Source organism: Rhipicephalus microplus, chromosome 4 (genome assembly GCF_043290135.1).
Source record: "Rhipicephalus microplus isolate Deutch F79 chromosome 4, USDA_Rmic, whole genome shotgun sequence".
NCBI classification, from domain to species: Eukaryota; Metazoa; Arthropoda; class Arachnida; order Ixodida; family Ixodidae; genus Rhipicephalus; species Rhipicephalus microplus.
In genome coordinates, this window is record NC_134703.1 from 26436265 (window position 1) to 26448886 (window position 12622).

Consider the following 12622-nt stretch of genomic DNA (forward strand, 5'->3'; position numbering starts at 1 on the left):
TGAATGATGGGGAGTGGGGCGAAGCATTCTTCCGTCCATTCGTTCTTGCTTCCGTCCATTCCTGCGTACGTCTGTGTAACCATCCATGCGTCCATCCACCCGTCCGTGCTTGCGTCTGTTCGTGCGTCCGTCCCTGCGTTCGTCCATGCATCCGCGCCTGTGTCCGTTCATGCGTCCATCCATGCATCTGTCTGTGTGTCCGTTCGTCCATCTATTCAGCACTCCAAGTACCACCATCTCGCATCTTTTCATCATATATTCTCCATATAGAAGCACCGCCATCCAGCGGACATTTCAAGGACTAAACGGGAGGAGGCACATGCACACTTTCTTACGGCTTGCGCTTCGGGTTTACTTCCCACCTTTAACCCCCTCGAGTTCATGGTATATACTAGTTCACTGTATTCATGGCTATGTGGCCCAACGCTCGCTAAACCTTTCTAAAACCAAGGAGGTTACACCCAGCGAGTATAACGTACCAACCCTTTCTTGTCAGATCGTGCTCAATGTACATGCCAGTAGGTGCTAATGGGGATCGCAGCGTGCGCGTTACCTAAAGGCCGAATGCTCCTGTCTCTCATTCCCCCTTAGCAGCCATTAACATGTGAATTGAGCACTATCTTTTATTGTTCAACAACGCACAGAAGAAATCTCTCACCGGAACCACCTTGGAGGTCAAAATCGTAAGAACCGCTATTTCGGGTATGTGCCACTGGTGGTTACGTACTACGAGGGACGCACAAGCCACGCCATAAGCAGTTTCGCCCCTAAAATTGTTTTGCTCTTCAGTCTGCCTTTACGCTGTGCAACTAAGAAACAATGACCAATGTAATTCTAATAATGAAGCAAGTTGACTAACGTGCAAGTTGCAAGTTGACTTAAAATGTAGCCCTATGAAACAGTGGCGTAGCCAGGGTGCGGCACACCTGGCCCGTGCCTGTCCCCACGAAAAAAGTTTCTGTCTACGCCCCTGCAACAAAATAAACTGCAAGCTTCTGAGACTTTCATAATCGTTGGATAACAAAATGATGATATGATTGACATCTATACACATTTGAATACGGTCATGCCTTATAATTTTTTTTGTGCATATGCGTCAGTTATATTGCTTCAAGTGTGCACGTAAAAATAGTTCGGGGATAAAGACGGCGTACAAAAACGAAAACAGAAGCAGACGGAACAGGCACAGAAGTGAATTTGCAACAGTTATCAGGGCGGCGCTCTGCATCTTTCGTCTCTTTTTGTTACGATTCTTCGTGGAATGTTTTTTTTTCTTCAAGAAATGAAAACTTGCCCAGCTTGTTACTTTTATAACAATGAAACAATGTCATTATGACTATCCATTTTTTTTGTGTGCAAAAAGCATATCGCTTGACAAGATGAAGAGATGAGTCTTGCTAGCACTTCAACAGTAATAGTAATATAAAAAACAGAACTGCGTGGTGTATGAGGGAAAAGGAGATTAGATGAGTGAGAGCGAAGAAGCAAGACGGCATTAAAGAGTGACAGTGAACGTGGCGGAAGTAGCGGAACGATATATATTGAGTATGCTGGTCAGGGGCCCATAAGGATGCCTCCAACCTTGACAACGATACTAAACATTTCCTGCTTTAATGCGTGGTAGGCGAGTAAAGCACATGTCCTTATTACTAAGTCATAAAAAAAAGCGCTCCCGGTGGACAGAAAAGAATGTTGTTGAGAGCAATGAGTGGCGCAAGCCTAATTTGTCGGGACGAGCGCCGCATTAGAAAGGTTAATTAAGATTATGACATGAAACGAAATGCTTCGCGTGGTGACTTTTATTCGCTATGTATAGCCATCCCAGGGTTACAAACACTTAGAGGGCCTCTTATGCATTAGCCTTGTACCACTCGAAGGTGGAAGCCATCTGATGTATTTTTTTTTGTCGTGTGCGAATGCCGGTTTCATTCTTTCCTTATTTATGTGAGCGCCTCAATGTCTGAATGAACGCGTGCCGCAAAACATGCTTGAGAGAAGTGCCGCCATGTCTGCTGCGGCGCTGTAACGGTTAGGGTGCTCGACTGCTCACCTCTAAAATAACAGGCTTGATCCTTTTAGTGTCGGCCGCATTTCGGTGCTCTAAAACTTCCTAATAATTGCTTGGGCCTTACGTCTCAAAACCCCGATATGTTTACAAGGACGTCGTATAGTAGAGCACTCCCGATAGCTTAACCACCTGGCACTCTTCAGCGTGCCCCTAAATCCAAGTTCATGCGTCCCTAGCGTACAGCCTCCACTAAATTGCGGCCACTGCGATAGTAGGCAGTTTTAGAATAGCACACCGCGAGCCCTTGCAATGCGGTCGCTGCCACTGCGCATGCGTCGTAACGCGAGTCGGCGTTCGCGTTCGCGCACCGCACGCAAAAAATCCAAAATTGCGTGCGGCGATCGCGGCCCGCATTTGGCCCGCAAACGCCGGTTTTTAGGCTATGGTGTCGCTGCGATCATGCTTTGCGGTTTGCAGCAGGGCAAACGCTATTCTAAAGCTCATATAGCACCCGCTACGACCGCAACGCCCACAGCGCTTGCAAACGGTATTGTAAAACGCCCTATTGATTCAATCACGTGACCCTCGGGCCACCTGTCAAGCGCCATAACCAGTACAGCACAGACGTGCATTTTATGTATGAGTGGTTTTACTGAAGGACTGAAGTAATTTTGCGCTACGACAAGTGACACACATTATTAGTGGCCGTGGAAGCAATTGAAACACTTCTGAAAAGACATGTGGTAGGAAAATTCGGAATCTACGGACAGTACCGATGAAGAAAGCGAAATGGAATTGTTGCACTCAAAGAAAAAAAGAGAGTTCGTTCACGTAGCCATTATTTACATCCTACTTACTCTACGCACACATCTGAATATCTAATGGTGTCATCGCTTGGTGGATTCGGAGTGGCCGATGAACTCTGCGCCGGAGCACTCCACACTGGCGCAGGGCAACAGAATGGAATTTACCGATGAAACACACGTCCTCCCTCTGGAGCAAATGGAAGGGTCGGAATGGAACGCGATGAGCGCGTCTCTCTTCTTGCTTCAGTGGTCAAGCTGCAGGGCACAGCGACGCTACGCTAGCAAAACGTGAGCTGCGACGCGAGGGGCAACTGACGTGACCGGCGTCCGTTGGTGCGCCCATTGCTGGCATCATAGAGTTTCCTAAAATTAACTAGAGGGAGCTCTGGCGATGCAATCGTTCAGCGGCCCTGGGAATGATGGGTAGCCTGCAGATTTGCCTAGTCTTCGTACTTGCGGGTGACGAATCATACTCGCGGCTTCGTTTATGGCTGGTTTCAGTTTCCTTATGTAAGAAAAAAAAAACGAATTATTTTCAATTTTGTAACCTGATTGGAAATGGTAAGCCTAAAAGAATAACGTGTCGAAGCGCAACCGCTGACCATTTGTTGATTTTTGTTTCGCGAGAAACAACTCCAAGCAACACAAACACACACGGAGCCCAAAACAGGCCATAAGTACGAATATTAGACAAATCTGTGCACTACCCATCCTTCCCATGCTCGCTGAAGCGCCATGCGTTGCGGCTTCCATAGACACTAGCGCCAGAGTTCGCTCTAGTGTATATTAGGAAACATGGTTGGCACCGTTTTAAGGTGTGGTGTGCTTGCGATCTCCGGTCGAATACTCCGATTTTCGCGGAGTAGAAAACGTTGCTTCGTAAAGTAGATCTAGCGTAGCAGCTACTCCAGATCCACCAATGGAATATAAAGGGAGCACTATCAATCTGGCAATGGCTGCTCCGCATGGAGCAGAAGAAGGTATTGCCGGCAGTGCTCCGAATCTGCCAATGGATGATACCTTAAGAAGCAGGTTTACCGGTTTGCGAAAACCAGTTTCTTTAGAGGCTTGCTCAGAAACTCCCTAAGCCACTTCGATTACATGCGGTGCTCTTTGAAGATAACAAGCATCAAGCATTCTCGAAGTGAAAGGCTGTATGGAACTTGCAGCATGTACAGAAACGTCCTTGATCAAAGTCGTTTACGATAGGACGAGAACCAATATATCTATGCAGAACATGCATAGGCTTCAGAATGGCTCAAATATGGCAAAAAGAAACAAGTTAAGAAAGCGAAAGAAAATGTCTTAAGAACGAAAAAATGTACAGCAAGTTTGGTATCATGACAGAGTCGCTATAAGAACATATATCATTTCTTCTGTTTTCCACTTCTTGTGGATGGCGTACATCTAGTCCTGGCTGTTTCATGGAACTTAATAAATCTGTAGGGCTCGCTGTAAGCTTATGCGTAAACATGCAGATATTGCCAGTTTCTTCATTTGTATTTTCTGTCTCTTATATGATGTTTTCGTAAGATCATTTCCTTATTTTGCCTTGTTTCGCGAGAAGTTATTCACACTTATAATATATTTTCAACCTCCTTAAAGCACCGCCGAGTTCGCGAGTTTTACAATATTGGGGATAGTGAGACAAACTGGGCGACTTACATGTACGTATGTGCAAACGTAGGAGTACTGCTGTGCGTGTGAACTGTCACAAGTAGGAAGAAAGAAGAAATTTCGATACTGGCCGAAAAATACGAAGTTTCATTCATTTTTTGTCGGCTTTATTAAAATAAGAACTATAGTTCAGAAATTTGTGCTTACTTACAGATTTAGCCACGGTTCGGAATGAACGAAAATGGTAAAAAACAGCTGGTTTGTGTTTATATTGGCATTAAGATTCAGCTCTAATGAAAAAATTAAACTTGAGATCTGATGAGATATCTGCTCTGGGTATTTTACGAGCTGCTTCATTAATCCTTTACACTGAAGAAAATAGTTTTTACCGCCTTCAACCAATATGATTTCAGTTTCACATCATCAAACTAAGACGCTGATTTCAGGTAAAGCAAGTGTGGTGACAGGCCACTGAAAGAGACGTAAACGTTGTTTGACGAGCTTTATAACTCTAAGAATCTGCAGGAAACGAAAGTAATGTATAACGACCTCGGAAGAGAACAGCGCTTCGAGATAAATAATAGTGCACTTGAAGTTGTAAAAGACTACAGCCGCCTACTTAGAACAGGTAATAACCGCGGAACCGAACCACGAGATTGAAGTAACTAGAACAATACGGATAGAGTAGAGCACATTTCAGAAGCACACTTAAATCATGACTGCTAGATAGTTACCATCCCTCAAGAAGAAGGTATATAACAGCTGCATCTTGCCGGTACTTCTTTACGGAGCAGAAACCTGGAGACTCACAAAGAGGATTCAGCTTAAATTGAGGATGATGCAGCGAGCGATGGAAATGAAAAGGATAGGTGTAACCTTAAGATACAGCAAGAAAGCTGAGATAGAGAGAGAGAAATAACATTTATTTATACATCCGGCGTGTAGAAAATCCCCGGCCTCGCAGGGCGCGGATGTTGTCTATTTTAAGATTACGGCTATTAGAGTACGATAATCACAGAGCCTAGACCTCGAAGATGTTGTGCTCCGACTAGGCGACAGTTCCTCGGGTGCCTCCGCGCCCGTTAGACAGGTCGTCGGCTCCTTTTCTTTGTTGCTTCGCCAAAGCCTCCTCAAGCGACTGGATGGCCTTTCATTGCGTCTTCAAGTCTTCGGAGCGTATCCAAGCTTTCACCTCTGTTTCGGTTGCGTGTGCACTTATAAACTGCTGCAATCACGTAGTGCATAAAGCTTACTAAAAATTTCAGCCTCATTTATCTCATTTCTCGAGCTCCAAAGTTTCCACCTGCTCCTATATCATCAGAGAGTTTTCGAATAGCGTACGCAAAGCTTCTGTACGCTACGCGTTGCGGTCGCTGCCATTGCACATGCGTCATAATACTAACCACTATTAGCGTTTGTGGTCCGCCCGCTGAAAATTCGTAATTGCGTATGGCCCGCAAAGTTCCTTTGCAGTGACTCAAGCGTAAATCAGTGCTTGCGGGCGATAAATGCAATCCGCAAACTCATATGGCGCCCATACGCAAACGCTATACCCGCAACGCTCGCTAACTTAGCGTACGATATTCGAAAACTTCATATTAAAAAAAATTGGCAGATACCATCTACTTGGGAATCCATGTTATGCGAAGCAAGCGGAACGAAGGCGACCATGTTGCAATTTTTTTATTGAGCAACACGTCATGAAATGATGCTGAATATATGTACTAATGTTGCACGCCCAGACATATGTTGATAAGTTGCAGATGTTAATATAACCAGTTGTTTGATTGATGTGTGGGGTTTAACGTCCCAAAATGACCATATGATTATGAGAGACGCCGTAGGGGAGGGCTCCGGACATTTTGACCACCTGGGGTTCTTTAACGTGCACCCAAATCTGAGCATAAGGGGCCTACATATAGCCAGTCATTTGCACTTGCATAACTACGTCAACTGGAACATGCGCATTAGCAACACCAGAGGCTGATATGAAGCGGTGATGCTCGCGAAGATGCTGGCCCTGGACACTGCTTCATAAATCAACTTCAGTGCATGGCACCTAACCACAATTGACGTTAACCCGGCGTGACGGCTGTATAAAAATAGTAGATATGTAATGTTTATAAAAGTGGGTAGGCAGCACTACAATCACTATTAACGTTTCATGTAGATTATCGTGTATTTGAAAAGTAGTTCGGAGACCTGGCGTACAGCTCTGTGGTAAAATGTTTCATTGGCACCCAGAATACTCGGCTTCGATTCCAACTAGGACTCATCGGGTCGACGCCACCAACGTCGGGTATCTCTTAACACTCGCGCTTTTAAATTGCCTATGTGTGTTCTCGTCGTTCCTGGGTAGATACTAAGCGTTTATAACCTGTGGCACATACCCGCCCGTGGGTATGTGCCACTGTCTGGCGGGAAGTGTATGACGACGTACGCGACGAGATTGTGACTGGAGTGGTTCTAAGGGGGAAAGAGAAAAGTGAGTCCCGTAACTGTCTGCATCAGGGTGCGGCACCTCAACAGTAGCTCACAAGGGATGGGGATGAGGAGGGATTAAAAAGATAGGTGTAGAGAGAAGGAAAGAGAAATGTGCTAAGCCAGCGAGCGAGGACATATTGAGGGGATAGGAGAGATAGGAAAGATGGAAACACGGTCACAGGAGTCCGAGGACGGGGCACCACTGGCGAGAGCTCTTGTCGGCATCAGGAGACGGCGTATCGCAAGTCCAGTAGGCCAGAGCTATCCTGACGTCGGAGATCGCGAGGGCACAATTGGTCGGCATGAAATCCAGCGAGCGAGTCGAGATTGTGACATTATTCATGTCTTGACAAGCGCGTCGTATTCGTCAAACCGTCTTACGTTCTCATGCTAATTTTCACGCCAAGTAAATGGGGTGACCACGAGAGCGCCTAAGCGTAAGCGGCTAGATAGATAGATAGATAGATAGATAGATAGATAGATAGATAGATAGATAGATAGATAGATAGATAGATAGATAGATAGATAGATAGATAGATAGATCGATAGATAGATAGATAGATAGATAGATAGATAGATACGCTCAAAGTCACCGAAGTTCACTAGGAAATGCTTCGCATTTAAAATCGATCGAGCATTCGCATAGAGGGTATACTGCGTTACGCTAGAGAGCCATAGATATATAGATAGATAGATAGATAGATAGATAGATAGATAGATAGATAGATAGATAGATAGACAGATACCATCTTCAAACATATCTCGGAATTGCGTACGTATCGCTTCGCGTTCTTTTATAGACACGCGGTAAGGATGCAGGTTGATCGGGCGTGCGTCGTCGTGCGTGATTATTCTGTGCTGTGTAATGAATGTCTGGCACACCTTAGAGGAACTTGCGAATCAGGACCGGAATTCAAACAAAAGCGTGCGCAGTGCAGTCTGGTTACTGCTCGACAGCGCAGGGTTGATTTCGATATTGCCGAATGTCTTGTCTGTTGCGTCGGTGGCGTTCGGCGCGAAACAGTTGTCAATTTCTTCTATTTCGTTGGGGAAAGCGATCTAAGTGCCGCGGAAGAGGTGTCGGAGCTCGTTGCTAAAGTTGGTAACAAGCAACTGCGATCGGCCACCACGAAGCTGTATGACACTTTTGACCACACAAATGTCTTGTTTCAGAAGGTGCTCTACGTTAGTTTCTGCCACTGCTATGTCATCGCTGAAATTGCAGCATGTGACGTCGAACATGACACTCGCTGGAGGAGAAAGCGTCACGCTGTCTGCAGAAATTCGAAGTACGTCGAGACGCCGTTCGTCATCCTGTACATCAATTGCTGGGTCGGCTGAAAACATGACACGGACGGTCTTGCAGGTCAATAATCGCACCATACTCTTGAAGAAAGTCAACTCCAAGAATAACGTCACGGAAGCACTGGCGTAGGACAAGGCAGTTAGTGGCAAACATATATCTTTGGATCCTTGGATCGCAGATGGACGCCAGCCGTCCGAATCTGCGAGTTGTGCCACGGCGAGATTACTTTTTTTAGCTGCGAGGCCAGTTTCTCAATAAATATTGAGTGATCGGTGCCGGTGTCCACTAACGCGTCAACCACGGAACCATCAATCGTCACTGGTATAGCAAGTGAAAGCCAGTCGTATTCTGCAGTGTAGTTACGTTTCTGAGTCGATCGAAGGTTTTCGGTACTTCGATCTTCAGCGACCTCGCCCCCAGAAGTCGCTTCAGTTTGTTTTGCCGGCGGGGACTTGTAAAATACCGCTGGGGCAGCGATGAAAATAGCCTCGGCGATGGTGTACGCGACTGGCGCCCAGCGGACGGTGGTGCAGGGCGCTGGGGAGGTAGTTTCTGATGCCGCGGGGTCGCGGGCCGTACCGGGGTGGCAGCGAGTACTCAGAGAAGCCGCGAAGTCTAAGGCGGGGGTATGAGCACAGGTGGTACAAATGATCTGCTTCAGCGCAGTGAAAGCACAGAGGCCAGTGGTTGAGTGTACACCAATATCTGACTTTCTAGGGGACGTGCGCATATCATCGATGTAATGAACTGCAATAATGGCTGACTAGGGTGGCACGGACAAGTGTTGGCGACGCATACCTATCGTTGTAGTACTCTGTTGGCTTCACTGACTGGAGCGACACGGTAGAAGGAGCACGAACGATTAATGGCAGAGAGGCCGCAGGCCGCTTTAAGGCTTCCGCATAGGTGCACGGTCATTCACGGCGGTATTCTGTGGGGGCTGGCATGGAGCTTTCAGGAGGCGAGGGGCCCCGTAGTGTCTGGTGCAGCTCTCTGATAACCGCTGCGATTGAACCAGACGTGGGATGAGGTGTCACGCCGGCCTTCTGCAGCTCTTCGTGCACCACGGAACGAATAATCACGTAGGTGGTCGTTGTTCCAGTTGTGGCGAGAATGTCCGCAACGCACATGCCATATATTTGTCTGTCATACATGCTAGAACGTTGTTGCAGCACCTTTTCTATGATCACAGCATCTGTCAAGAACTCTGCGATGGTCTTAGTAGGACTCCGAACAAGGCCGGCAAAGAGTTTCTCTTGAACACCACGCATCAGATTGCCCAACTTCTTATCTTCCGCCATTCGTAGGTCAGCTCGTCGGAAGAGGCGTGTCATGTCTTCCACGTAAGTGGTAAACGTTTCATTTCGCAACTGGACCCGGGCTTGAATCGCTCGTCCCGCTCGTTCTTGACGATCGGCACTTTTGTAGGTCTCCAGAAGCCTATGACGGAACTCATGCAACGACGTCAGGTGCGCCTCGCGATTCTGGTACCGTGCACGTACGCGTCCCGTCCTCCAGGTAGAAGTAGACACGTCCCAGTTTGGCCGCGTCGTCCCATTGATTTAAGGCGGCTACGCGCTCGAAATTGGCCAACCAGTCTTCGACGTGTTCGTGCTCCATGCCCCGGAACGTCGTCGAGACCCGGGGCTTCTCCAGCGTATACCGGTTCAGAATCGTGGTTCCCGTGTCGGTTGAATCTGTTTGAACCGAAGAACTCGTCACACCTGTTGAAGTGGTGTGATACGTGTCGTTGTCTTCAGGAGGCAACCCCCTGATTCGCCGGCTGGTCTGATGCACTGGGGTGTTAACTGGGACTGGACTCGCAGGGTGACTTCCTGGAGGGGTCTGCAACATCCGTGAGGGCTACCCAGCAGCTCCATCAGTTTGTCACGAGACTTTAAAAGTGCAAGGGGCTTTTAATTAGCAAAGATGTAGCCAGGTCTTGAAAAGCGCATTCGTCGTGGCTGGATCTTGCTTGATTGCTTGATCCTTTTTCGTGGCTTTCACCCACTAAGAGGGATTGGCCGAGAAGACGGCGGCTAATGTAAGTCAATGCCTTAAGATTATCCAGGCTAGGGAAATAGAATTACTTTGTTTTGACTTGGATGGATTATTTCGGCACAATGTGAAAAAAGTGAAAGAAATAAAATAATAGAATTTGTTCAATATCTGAGGTGTAATCGTTATATGTAATTCTTCCGATGTTCAAGTCATTACAGTGTAATAGTTAAATATTAAGTGTTAGATTGGCTAGTAAAAACCGAGAGCTGATCAATGGCTCAGCAAGGTGATCTTCTCGTGTTACATAGGAATTCGCAGAGAGCGCCGCAGATGTTCCTGTCGCTGAGTCCTAATTAAGCAGCCCTAAAGGACAAAATATTAGGAGTAGTAAGTGATACTCCTAGTTTTTTTAATAAAGTTTCAAAACAATTTTTCCTTTGATTTCTAAAATGGTGGGTATCGAGCTGATCTCGAGCTAAGAATACGCACGCGATATTCTTTTCTTTTTCAGGGTGAGAGCCGCTCTTGCTCCCAACCCATTACATGCAAGTGGCAATAGATAGATAGATAAATAGATAGATAGATAGATAGATAGATATAATCATTGATTGATTGATTATTTTATTGATTGATTGAAAACGAACGATAAAAGTGTTGAAAACACTGGATGGTAAAGGTAACGAGAGATGATGTCTAGGTTCACTCGCATACCTGTCGATGGTAACTAGTCCACTAAAAGTTTTCTTATCGCTTATTCTATGCAGCGAAACCGAGGACAGATGAATAACATGACGAATTGGCGGAGAGGGGGCAGTGTGTAGCCAATGACATCTTTCAGATCGGTCCTTGGGAATGTCTACGTAACATTGTATAACATTGTTTCTCTCTCATTGAAGCTACTCGAGTGTTTCCTGGAGTGGAAGAGCGTCCCTTTTCAAGGAAGGCTGCGGCGACCTTGCGAACGTGCGCTGCGCGAAGGACGGCGCGCCGATATCAAGCCTCAAGGTTGGCCCGCCACTGGCGCGCATAATATGTGTACCATGGCCTGAACCTTGAGCGTCGTCATTAGCACACTCCGCATGGGGCGAGATGCGTGAATGAAGTGAACGTAAAGCATGGATGTTATTCCGGCTAATTGGCGGAGGCATTATTTTCAGGTGGTCGGAAGCCGTGCACGTAAACAACTTGCATTCATGAATGATGCCACTTACCGTTTTGGCGAATTTCCCACCAACTTAGGATGGCTTGAAGACACCATCCCGATGTTCATTTATAATTTATATATATTGGGCCTATTTAATTGGTGTCATTATCAACTTCGTACAATTCTTTCGTTGCTGCTGTAATTTTATGACGAAAGTCGATTAAAGGACCAGAATGTTAGCGTTACAACTGCCCTGGAATTACTTCATCGGAAACGTCTGCGAAACGCTCGCACGCTTGTAAACACACACACACACACACACACACACACACACACACACACACACACACACACACACACACACACACACACACACACACACACACACACACACACACACACACACACACACACACACACACACACACACACGCACGCGCGCACACACACACACACACACACACACACACACACACACAAACGACAAATGTGATTCGTGATAAGAAAATGTTCAAAAGAGAGGCCAGTTACAACACTCTGAAGTATAATGTGCTTGCCCCGACGTGAAGGCAACCCATTGAACAATTCTGCAAAACTTTAATCTGGCATTTGTTATGGTTTGGTGTTCAATAACTACCACGTGCAGCATGATTCTTCTTCTTGTGCAAAAAGATTCCGAGGTCGGTATTGACTGATGCTAAGAAGGCGCTCTGGAACTTCGTAGCAAGTCTGGTACGAGCTGAAGTGCGTTGAGGAAGTTAAGCACTTCGCAGACAGTTGGTGCCTCAACCGAAAATATGAATAGCCCTCATATGCCACACTTTTTACCAGCTAAAGAACATCAAGTACATAGTCCTCATTTAAATCCCAAAAGATTTCGGTGTGTGGTTTATTGCCAAAGAAAATGGCCGTGCCTATTAGTACAAATCGCGGTGGTCCTGAAAATACAGGCGAATCGAAGAAGCAGAAATATTGTATAGGATCCACTGACGACAGCTATTGAAGATTTACGGACAGTTGGGAAGGCTCGAAGAGCACATACTGATTAACATGCCATGTGCCGCGTTTCCAATAAATCTACCACAGAGCCCCAGAACTGCTTGTGTTTACAATAGATCAAATCCACAGAAAAAAATTCCTGATACTTTTTACTATCAAACAAGACATGACGCATGAGAACAGTGGAAATATTGATGACGCCGTTTGTAATATATCAAATAAAGGTAATAAATTCACGCATGCGTTGGTGAAGTGCA